At 36.9% G+C, this 12,612-nt stretch overlaps 1 protein-coding gene across 2 annotated transcripts in view; it reads left to right on the top strand.

Annotated features, from left to right (window-relative positions):
• LOC150084438 (oxysterol-binding protein-related protein 1-like) overlaps nucleotides 1–12,612 on the top strand; it is a 707,041-nt gene that overhangs the window by 281,069 nt on the left and 413,360 nt on the right. The window lies entirely within an intron of this gene.

Genomic DNA, 12,612 nt, shown 5'->3' with positions numbered 1-12,612 from the left:
TTTACTGTGAAGTAATGTATATAATCTTCTTTAAAATTATATAGATATTATATGAGAATACCCTGGATAAAAAGTAGAGCTGTCATAGAATTAAGCAATGTCACAGAATTAGTTGCATTGAATACCATTTGTACTTTAAAAGATATTGGAACCGATATATGTGTAACATATGGAATAATTTTGCAAATTTTAAGTTTTTTATAGCATTATTTAATTCCTTTATTCATGTTTGTATATGTGTCAATATTATTGGTACTAGACTTCAATAATATAGCTGAGCTGGACAGGTATTTGGAATGAACGGAGGCGTGAAATTGGAGCGGGTTTTTTTGGTTGATGCTGCATAAGCTTGCTTTCTTGCATCGTATGGCTCTACTAATGCTAATATTGACAGTTTGGCTCAGTTTATTATTTTAAATTGAAACAGTTATTAAAAAAGTGCTTATGATCCTTGATTTATTCATCTTTTCAGAGCTAAAGAAATTAAGCAATTATTGCAGTGTTTTTCAACCAAGATCCTACAAGAATTTATGGGATAAATAAAAAAAAAATTAATTTTTAAAAAAGAATTAAATTTTTTTTTTAAATTCCATATATCCCTTGAAATATTACAGAAATTTTTGTCATGTGATATATCATCCATATACTCAGCATGTGGATGATATATCATGTGACATTGAAGGCATCTTGTCTGAAAAAAAAAAATACTAACTTTATTCTCCAAGTTGATGAGTCAACAGACATAACAAGTAAAGCTCAGCTGTTGACATTAATACAATTTGAAATTGAAAATTTTGCTGTTGTAAAGAACTACCAGTAAAGACCAGTGGTCAAGACATTTTCAATATCTTGTCTTCTTATTTGGAATCGTGTGGTTTTTCATGGAGTCAGTGTTGGAATTTACACTGATGGTGCTTCCTCGATCAGCTGCTCAATAAATAAATATTATTTATTGAGTGAGTTATTATGATATCAGGGAAAAATCCCCGATATCATAATAACTCACTGCTTCCTCTGCTGGAAAGTTCTTCTTTTGAAAACTATTGGAGAGGATTTAAAACAAGTCCTTGATGTATCTGTGAACATGGCTAGTTTTATAAAGCAGTGTCCCATTAAGTCACATGTTTGCATCTATGTAAAAATATGCAGAAAGACTATGTGACTCTCCTTTTACACTCAAGATTAGATGGCTTTCAAAAGAGTAAAGTTTTACCAAGGTATTTGAGTTGTGAGAGAAAGTACTATTTTTCTTTAAGGATAATAATAATAAAGGCAGTTTTTCGGACAATCTTTAAAATACAAAATGGCTGCTGAATAGCCTGCTTAGCAGATAATTATCAACACTAAATCTTGAACACCAGCTTGCAGAGCCCAAAAGAAAACATTCTAACTTTTACACACAAATTTCTTGCATTGAAGAATATTATTATTTATTATTATTATTATTAGCCATATGATGCAAGGAAGCCTGAGGCTTATGCTGCACCAGCCAAAAAAAAATTTCTCAGTTACCCTGAGAGAGAGAGAGAGTGGTAGAAGGGAATCACCAAGAAAGAGAAGAGTGATGATATCCGGCTCAGGACCTTGGATGTGCCAAGCCCTTACTCCCCAGATGTGATCCCCTGTTGTTGTTTGTTTAATTTTTTGATGCAATGCCTACTAAGGCCATAATGCACCTATTACAGTCTTAGTTGATACAGGTTTGGTCATTCAGGAAAAACACATATCAAGTGGAAATTTTAAAATGTTTCCACTTCTACTTCAGGTTCACAGTCGGACAGATTGTAAGACCTCCCATTAATTATCTGTCATTTGGTATCACCAACAGAAAAGCTTAACCAGTACTTTCTTCTTTGTCATCAGAAATGTATAACTGGGTTAGGAATCCTTTTGTTGAGTTTTCATCAAATTCACAAAATTGACTTAGTCTACAAAAACGACTGACTGAATTGCAGTGCAATCAAACTTTGAAGATAAAATTTAATGAAATGTCACTCAATGTGTTTTGGATTTCAGTAAGAAAAAGAGTATCATTTCTCGACAAAAACTAGAGTAAGATGTTCACTTACTAGAGTAAGTGAACATCTTACTCTAGTTTCCAACTTCTTACCTCTGCAAATAAGCTTTCTCATATTTGAGAACATTAAAAGCAAAGAAAGAAATCATCAGTCATCTGTCAAGGAAGAATGAGAGTGTGTGCATTTGTCAAAAATTCAGGCAAGAATTCAACATTTGTATAAAAAGAAACAGGCTCAAGAGTTACACCGAAAGTAAACCTTATATTGACTTTGAACGTGAACTTTATTTTGATTTGATATTTTCATATAAAAAATTAAAAAAAGATAATACAAAAATGACAGGAAAAATGCTTTAATTTTTTTTCTTACAAAGCTCTTGACAAATCAATTTTCATGACAATAATTTAGCAGTAATAAAATTTCAAATTATACAGTAAGCCCTGGTTATAATGAACACTGGTTATTAGAATCACCTGCTTTATAGAATCAAATTTCAAAGAACCAATTCAAATCAATTAAATCCACTACACTTTCATCGTTTATTAGAATCACATCTTCGATTATAAGAATCAGTTTTGAATGCCTCTGTGATATTTTTCTAAAGTACGTTTCTAGAGGTCACATCCATAAAACAATAAAAACTATTTGCAGATTTTGGTTTATTGGACTTTTTTGTTTGTACAATCTGTTGTAAATGGGTAGTAAACTTGATCTTATTGCATTTGCAATAATACTGATAGCTGGAATTCTGTGTGTTTTTTTACATTATTTATGATGGAGAAATATGTTTCCCCTTCACTGAAATCTGCTTTTCATTCCTATGTCTAAACTTCGTAAACTTTTTACTCTGTATCTCATTTGCACGCGTTGAGTTAGTTCCAAATTGTGCATGCCATGTGCTTTGTTCTTGATTGACGCTTATCTTTTCTACTGTATAAAATGCACTATAATCTGCACTAAGTGTAGTATAATCATTAGTTATAGGCAAGGAATTTTCCTACCCAAACAAATTTCAGCGAACAGAAAGAGAGTGAATTTCAGCGTAAAAGATAAGCTACAAATTATAGAAACATAAGACAAATTACACTTAAGCAATGTGTGTCAAAGGAAGCAGCAGTAAAATTAGGGTGTCTGAGTTAATTTTATCAAAATTGTTAAAATCACATCACACATTAAACACTAATGAGATTAGTGAAACCAGAAAAAGGAAGCATGAAGGGAAGTGCCAAACAGTAGATGAAGCTCTGTTTGTTTGGTTCAAACAGGCCAGTTCATTTAATGCACCAATCAATCCTAGCATTCTTCTTCAAAAAGCTAATGATTTTGCTGAAAAACTACAGGAAGAGTTTAAGGCAACGGACAGATCACTGACAAGATGGAAGGAAAGGCATGATGTTATTTACAAAAACCTTCATGGAGAAAAACAGAATTCTGATGGTTCTGCAGCTGACAACTGGTTGATTATAAGTGCTTTTCTAAGCACTTATAATCCTGAAGATATTTTTAATACAGACGAAACAGGGTTGTACTATAGGGCTACCCCAGACCAATGCATGATTTCTAAAAATTCCTCTGTGGATACAGGAAAGGAGATCAAAGACATGATTACAGTTCTTTTAAATGATCGTGACAGGAACAATCAAGATGAAGCCATTAGTTATAGGCAGGATTAAATCGCCTAGATGTTTTAAAGGAGTAAAACAGCTGCCTGTTGAATATGCCAATAATAACCAATGCTTGGATGACAGCTTCGTTATTTGAAGATTATCTTCATAAATGGGATTTGCAATTGAATAAGAAAAACAAAAAATTTCCATTGGTTTTGGACAATTGCCCTGCTCATTCAAAGTTGACTTTCAAAAACATTGAATTAGTTTTTCTACCTTCGAATACCACATCACTGATTTAACCTCAAAACCAGGGAATAATAAGAACCTTTAAGATGTTTTATAGATCGGATGAGTCGAAGAATTATCCAGTCTATATGTTTGGGGACATCATCTGATATATCAAAGCAGATAATTGTTTTAGATGCACTTCATATGACAATGAATGCCTGGAATGAGGTTTCCGAAACCTGCATTAGCAACTGTTTCAAAAAATGTGAATTAATTATTCAGGATGGTCAACTAAGTCAAGATGGTGATTACGTTGAAAAGCTTGAAGACATGGGTGAACAGGAGTGTAATGATTGGGCAGACATTGATGGTGATCTACAAGTTACTACAGCTTTAACAGATGAAGATATTTCCCAATCTGTTACTGATAATTTTAGCATTAGCATTAGTTGAGGCAAAAAAAAAACCTTTCCATTTCACCCATCCGGTCACTCCAATGTTTCTCTAGTTCAGTCTTAAATCTATTTAAGCTATCATCTTCAAAAACAACAGATGAGAGTCTGTTCCAGCAATCAATTAGTACCTGCTGGCTAAAGGCAAACTTCCACATGTCTAGTCTACAACCATCTTTCCTCAATTTGAATCGGTGCCCACTCAGGGTCTTAATCTCAGCAAGTGGAAGTATCCCATCAGCATTCAGCCTGCTCAAACCATTCAAGGCCTTGTACACCTCAATCAGATAACCTACTAGGTGGTAGATGACTCTCATCAACCGGTGAAATACCACCACTTTGCTTATTGGAGGCTTGAAGTGGTGCAACCCATGTTTAGTCTCTAGAGCTAAGTTCCGATCAACCCTTCCCTTTCTCTTCCATCATGCAGTATGATTGATGACTTTTGAGGCTATGATGAACGTCGTGGCGAGATCCAATATTCCTTACATTTTGAGGGTACATCTCTAAAACGGTGTTCGCAGGCCGGCCGCTAGTTAGTACACCAGACCGAACCTATTGGTAACTCTCTAGGAGGCTTCCGGATCAGCTAGTGTATAATCTTGCTACCTCTGCTCTGCCAGATAGTGACTGGAGGGAGTCCGAGTAGTGTGTATGCAGGGAGCATTGTTGAGGCCACGTTATGTCAAGGAACTGGGTACATTCTTACCAAGTGTACGCCATATCCAAAAATTTCATTACTTCATACAGCATGTCCCACCCACTTTTTCTTACTATTGAATACACCCATGAATTGTCAAACTAATAGAGCAAGCTTATCTGCAAAAAGATCTAAACCTCCCAATCACTTCCTAATTCATTTCACAAATATACGTGGTCTCAATTCTAATCTCAACGATGTCCATTTCTACTTGCAGTCTGCCAAACCCATGTACTTTTTCTGACAGAATCTCAGTTATTGGTTGATTCAACTACTGCTCATCTCAGATGCCCAAATTATTCGCTGTATGATTCCTTTCACCTCAAAGGTGGTACTTGTGCATATGTCCGTTCTGATATTCCCTGTCAGAGACTTGGCAATTTGGAATCTCCTCTCTTTGATCTTCTCTGGCTTAAAATCTCTCTACCTCATTGTGTCAAATTCATCTGTTGTCTCTACCGTTCTCCCAACTCCACTAATCACTTGGAGCTCTTTGACTTCCTCTCTTTGCAACCTGACTTTCTCCAGTCCAACTTTCCTAACAGTGAGGTAATTTTCCTTGGTGATTTTAATGTTCACAACTCCAGCTGGCTTCCGTTTTCTAGTCACACCGACCCAGCAGGTCGAGATGCTGAGGCTTTCGCAATTACTAATGACCTAGCACAGATTGTTCATTTACCTACAAGAATACCGGACAATCCTAATCATACAGCCAATACGCTTGATCTTTTTCTCACAAACAGCCCTTCTAAGTATACGGTCGAAGTGAGAGGTCCTTTAGGCACTTCAGATCACAACTTGGTGATTGTCTCTTCTCCGATGGAACCTTTATCTCATGGCTATTCCCAACCTCGTGTTGTTTGGCATTACAAGAATGCAAAATGGGATGGGATGACCTGCGAGACTTCTTTTCCTTTGTCGGATTACTGTTTCAAAACTTCTGATGTCAGCGTTTGCTCAGATCGTGTCAGTGAAATTATTCTTGCAGGAATGGAATCCTTTATCCCACACTCCACTTTAAAATCTCGTCCTTTATCTAAACCTTGGTTTTCCAATAAATGTGCTAAGGCTGTTCAAGAGAAGAATGTTGCATATCGTAATTGGCTTGTTTCTAATTCTTCAGTTTCATTTTCTGCCTGCACCAAAGCTCGCAACAATTGTAAAGCAGTTATTAATCAGTCCAAACTAGAGTTTAAAATTAGTCCATGTAGAGTAATGTCCATTTATTACCACTCTCTGCCATCTCCCACTCAACAATCCCTGTATCCATTTCAGCAACTTGCCCTTAATGCCATACCAAATCCAAGCACAGTCAGTCCTCTTATAGCACGATACTTATATTCCTAGAAACCCTCATGCAATGCAAAATCGTGCAATATAAATAACAGGCCCTATGGGGAAAATAGGGTTAGGTGCCATCCACCCAAGATTGAACACACATTTGTAACCGAAACATTACCAAACACAATAAATAATTGTAATAAAATACGTAAGTATTTTATTACTACTATTATCCAAGCACGATACTAAGTACTATAGGTTCTAATAACTCTCGTGTTTTTGGGTTCACATAAAAAAAAAAAAACATAATAAAATATTGTTAATGCTTTTCCTTCTATTGTAAGCAAACTTGTTCTTTGTTCGATTTTCTATACAAACAGATGACAGCCGTTCCATCTCTTCTAATTCTTTGTGTCTTGATCTAATAGATTTTAATTACACTTTGAGTTGTTCCTGCTGTGAAAGTTGTTTTTATTTTCTCTGCATTCTTTCTAATTCTCAGCATTTAGGCCTGTAGCACATGCAATATCACATGGTCTTCATTTTGCTCAAAGTGTTTCAGAATTTCATATGTTTTTCTCAATCTACAGAGGCGGACTGGCCATAAGCCTTATCTGGGAAACCCCAGTGGGCTGGAGGCCAGAAGAGGATGGAGGCCGGTGTGATTTTGGCCATAAACACTAGTATGAGGCCGCTACAAATTTTCCCTGGTAAGAATTTTTGACCCAGTTCGCCTCTGTCTATCCATATTGCTTTTCTTTTTCTCTCTGAATCTGTAGTGTCTTCACCAGGATGCTTCCTTTTCACACCTTTTAAGTATTTTACTCATTTTTAGGGAATAAAGCACAATTATAAAATGAGGAGGCATGCTTGATACACATGAACAAAGCTGCTCACATGTAGCAACTGAATAAACAACACCGTAAAGGCAGAGACACACTATTAACACTTCACATTTTACTAAAGCACATTTCTGGGGGTTACTACCAAAAAACAATAAAAACAATTTCCAGTTTGCATTTCTGCTAGTGGAATCTGTTACTGGTAGTAAACTTGATCTAATTGCATTTGCGATAATACCAATAGCTGGAATTGTGTGGGTTTTTGCGTTATTATGGTGAAATGTGTTTCCACTTCACCGATATAAAAAACAAATAAATTTTCAGAATCTTCTCTTCATTCCTATTGTGTTGCATTCAGTTGGGGTAATTCTGTGTTCGACTGCCATTTCTTGTAAACACAAAGGCGAATCGTACATAAGCGAATTCGGTAGTGTTTTATACAATATTGTTCCCCTATTTATATATCGTGTATGATCGAATTCATGTAAGGTAAACACATGTTATACGAGGACAGACTTTATATGATATCAAAATTATTTTTTTGCATCCAGTTCCTTTGTGACCCCATGGTAGTGTCTGAATTATTACTGCTGTCTTGGCTAGATGATCCTGCAACCAGTGACTCCATTATTTTCCCCAGAACAGAAGTTAAACTAACAGGTCTATAATTATTTGCATCACCCTTTGAACCACCTTTGTGAATTGGGGATACATTTGCATGGGGATCCCCCTGAATCTAAGGATGCTCTAATAATCATGGCTAAGGGTTTGCTTACTTCCCTCGCTGCCTTCTTCAATATAACTGGATTGATTCCATCTGCCCTAGGTGCCTTTTTATTCAACAATTTCTCATCCACTTTGCCCTCTGTTATTACAAAATCATTTCGCTTCCTGTTAGAGTTTAGTAAACTTCTGTCCTCCCCTTCTTTACAGAATTCCTCATGTGTGAATGGAAAATGCAAAATAATAATTCAGTTTGTCAGCTGTCTGAACAGGATCATCAATAGTTGAACCACCAATGTCAAGTGGACCAATCTGATTCATCCTCTTCCTTCTGGAGTTTACATAAGTAAAGAAGTCCTTGTTATTTTTCTTTGCATCCTTTGCTAAGGATTTCTCATAACCAGCCTGCGCTTGCCTAACCTCCTTTGTAACTTGATTACAGACTAGCTTATTAGCTTATAGGTGATGCAGAAATCTATATGCTGTAGGTTTCTGTATCACCTGCTAATTTATATGCATTCCACGCATTTTTCTTCTCTGCCACGAGCCTTATTAGTTCATCTGTCATTGATTTAGGCCTAAATCTTGAACAGTATTTCTTAGTTGGTATGAAAAGCCTAGTAACTTCCAAGATCAATTCCATGAAGCCCTCCCATTTAGAATTCACTGTTTTTAACATCATCAGTAGATCCCACTGTATAGAATTCAAAAACTGCCTGAGACCACTGTAGTCACCTTTACAAAAACCCTTCCCTTTACCCTTGATGATAGTTACATCTTTACGTAAATCCCATATCAGTAGACTGTGATCACTGTCACCTAGTGGTTCCTTTATCTACAAATTCCTAATGCATGCATCATCACTGCTGATAATCAGATCAAGAGTATTACCCCGTCTGGTTGCCCCCTGAACATTTTGCCAAGGAGGAGGAAAATGAAGATGAACCCAAAAGAATTCCAGTTATAAAACAGCAAACACATGAAGCTATAGCCATCCTGAGGAGAGCATTGGAAGAAACTGGTGCAAGTGATCGTGAATATAGACTTTTATACAATGTTGAAAAATCTATAAATAGACTTTGCAGTAATAATTTAAAACAATCTAAAATAAGTGGCTATTTTAAATTATAATCATATTACAAAGTGTTATGTTTAATTACTATGTATATTAATTAAGCTATGTACATAAGTATATATTTATTTTTATTTTGCTAATCTGTGAATGATATTCTTTCAATTGTCATATATCATTTAATTTTTAATAAAATTCTGGTAATAAAGTGTAAATTTGTGCTTTATATCTGTATTTTTATAGCCCGAGGATAATATTTGTTGATTTGTGATTATTAGAATTGCTGTTTATTAAAATCAAAATTCAGTTTGCAAATATGATTATTATAACCGGCACTTACCATAGTATAATCATTTCTGCAACCTGCTATGACCAGAAATATCATCAGCACTTCTATCAGAATGATGAATTCAAAATTATTACAATTATGATTAAAACCTTTGTGCCTAAATCCAGATAAACCATTCCTGGAAAAGAACTTATAATTCCCTGACTGTAAGGTTTAATCCATGGAGCAGGCTTAGAATCTATTTAAAAAAAAAAAAGTTAAGTAAACATCAAACTGTTTCACTGTCATGTTATATATTTGCATTTAGGATGCACTAATTGACTGTAAACTAGATTTTGAAGTATAGTGATTTTTTTTTTTTTTTTTTTTTTTTTTTATGTAAACCCCAAACACGAGAGGGATTAGAACCTATACCGTGCTTGGGTCAGAGGTTGAGAAGACGAAAGAAGATATTTGTTGACATTGGACTTGAACTTCGGTAGACTGTAATTTTCAGGAAATACGTATGAAGGAAGGTTCTTCCAGAAAACAGCAGTTGAATGAATAAACGAGGAAGATGAAAAATTTGTTCTGTGAGTTTGAAGTTGGACAGTAAATGGATGTTGGCTGGTGGTGGCACGTGTTCAGACTGTTTTGAAAAAGAGAGCGGGAATTATAGAAGCCAATTCAGAACAGTGCCCATGGAAGTATCTGTTGAAGAGTCATGCAGCAGAAACAGTACATCTATGAGACAGCGAGTGGAGAGACTCTGTCAGAGATCAATCATTAATTAACCTAACTGCCCTCTTCTGAATGGAATCAAGAAGCCTGAGAGAGGTTTTGGGGGCACCAACCCAGATGTGGGAACAATATTCCATGGCAGGGCGGATTTGCAATTTATACAGAGTGAGCAGCTGTTTGGAAGAAAAGTAACGCCGAGAGCGAAAGAGAAAACCAAGTTTTTTTAAATGCAGAGGAAGCAATATTTGTAATGTGCTTGTGCCAAGAGAGATCGGAGTCTCATCAAAGATAAGCATAGGAGCAGAAGAATCCTTTTTGCTAGATATAAGACAAGACTGAGTTTTAGAAGGGTTGAAATCAACTAAGTTGTCTTTGCCCCACTGGAGAATTACCTGAAGATCGGCATTTAAGGAATTGGTAGCAGATTTTCGAGAAGTTGAAGCTGATTGAACAGGGCAAGGTTTCTCAAACTGGAAAGTGGAATGCAATGTGCTATCATCGGCAAAACTATGGATATGATTTCCAGTCAATGGAAGAAGGTCATCAATATACAAGAGGAAAAGAGTGGGGGAAAGAACTGAACCTTGGGGACACCGGCATTAGTGGAAAAGTTAGAAGACAGAGAGCCATCTACCATCACCCTCAGTGAGCGATCAGAGAGAAAACTGGATAACCAATTACTAAAAACAGTTGGCAAACCATAAGATGGAAGCTTGTTTAGAAGACCTTTATGCCAAACACGGTCGCAAGCCTTTGAGATGTCAAGAGCAACTGCTTGTGTTTCACAGGTCTTTTTCCATTGAATTAGTCCATAAATGGGTAACGTAAGCCAGAACATCACCAGTGGATCAACACTGAAGGAATCCATACTGGCGATTGTTGATGAGACGGAAGCTTTCTAGGTAGCTTAAGAGTTGGCGGTTAATTGATTTCTCCATTACTTTAGAAAGAGTAGAAGTAATTGCAATGGGACGATAATTGGATGGGAGGGATTGTCACCCTTTTTAGGAACTGGCTGGATATGAGCAAATTTCCAAGCAGAAGGAAAAATACCTTTGGAATAAGAAAGTGAAAAAAGGTGGCAAAGAATAGGAGTAAGTTCAGGAGTGCAGGTTTTGAGAACAAGTGGAGAAATACCATCGGGACCTGGAGCTTTCTTAGCATCATGATTCATCAAAATCCTTCTGACTTCCTTTTGATGGAAGACCACAGGAGCGTGTTGGGAATTGTGGGAGGTATTTTCCCAAGATCATTAATATATGAGTTGGAAGAAAAGTGGGGTGTTAGCAGGTCAGCTTTATCCTTGGCTGAAGTGACAACAGAACCATCTGGTTTGGACAGAGGTGAGAGCAGAGATGGGCAAAAGTTGCGGCCAATAGCTTTGGCAAGAGACCAGAATGCTCGGCTACCATTATGGCAAGAAGCAAGTTTTCTACTCTTAGCCTGTTCAAACTCTAGTTTGGACTGATTAATAACTGCTTTACAACTGTTGCGACCTTTGGTGTAGACTGAAAATGAAACTGAAGAATTAGAAACAAGCCAATTACGATATGCAACATTCTTCTGTTGAACAGAAGCTGAAGAATATTCAAACAGCCTTAGCACATTTATTGGAGCCGACCAGGCTAGCCGGGTGGGTAAAGTGCCTGCCTGGCAACCCAAAGGTCACGGGTTCGATTCCCGCCTCAGGCTTGGATCAAAGTACTGCAAAAACCTTGGGAGGTGCATTATGGCCACAGAAGCCTATGCGCCAACAACTACCAAAAAAAAAAAAAAAAAACATTTATTGGAAAACCAAGGTTTAGATAGAGGACAAGATTTTAAAGTGGAGTGTGGGATAAAGGATTCCATTCCTGCAAGAATAATTTCACTGACACGATCTGAGCAAACATTAACATCAGAAGTTTTGAAACAGTAATCCGACCAAGGAAAAGAAGAAAAGAAATCTCGCAGGTCATTCCATCCCATTTTGCATTCTTGTAATGCCAAACAACACGAGGTTGGGAATAGCTTTGAGATAAAGGCTCCATTGGAGAAGAGCCAATCACCAAGTTGTGATCTGAAGTTCCTAAAGGACCTCTCAATTCGACCGTGTACTTTTAGCATTAGCATTAGTAGAGGCATTTGATGCAAGAAAGCAAGCTTATGCAGCATCAGCAAAAACAAAAAAAAAAAAAACCCACTTCCACTTCACCCCTCTGTTTGTTCAGCAGGACAGTACCTGTCCAGCTGAGCCTTAAACTTGTTTAGGCTATCAACCTCCACCACAAGGGATGGAAGTCTGTTCCACCAACCAACCACCCGCTGGCTAAAGACAAATTTCCGCATGTCTATCCTACATCTGTCTTTCCTCAATTTGAATTTATGCCCTCTCAGGTGATTTTTCTGAGCTAGAGGAATAATCCCATCAGCATTGAGCATGCTTAAACCATTCAAGGCTTTATACACCTCTATCAGATCACCTCGCTGGTGCCTAGTCTCCAGACACTGTAATTTGCAAAACTTAAACCTTTCTTCATAAGAGCACCCCTTTGTTCCATTCACTAATCTTGTTGCCCTTCTCTGAACTCGTTCCAGCAGCTCTACGTCCTTCTTGAAATGAGGCCTCCAGACTTGTATACAGTACTCTAGGTGTGGCCTGACCATTGCCTTATACAATGGAATAATCACCTCCTTA

The sequence above is a fragment of the Mastigoproctus giganteus genome, chromosome 6 (genome assembly GCF_048544385.1).
Source record: "Mastigoproctus giganteus isolate SK-2022 chromosome 6, ASM4854438v1, whole genome shotgun sequence".
Taxonomy (NCBI): domain Eukaryota; kingdom Metazoa; phylum Arthropoda; class Arachnida; order Uropygi; family Thelyphonidae; genus Mastigoproctus; species Mastigoproctus giganteus.
Note: the sequence above shows the minus strand (reverse complement) of the source record. Positions and strands in the feature narration are given on the sequence as shown.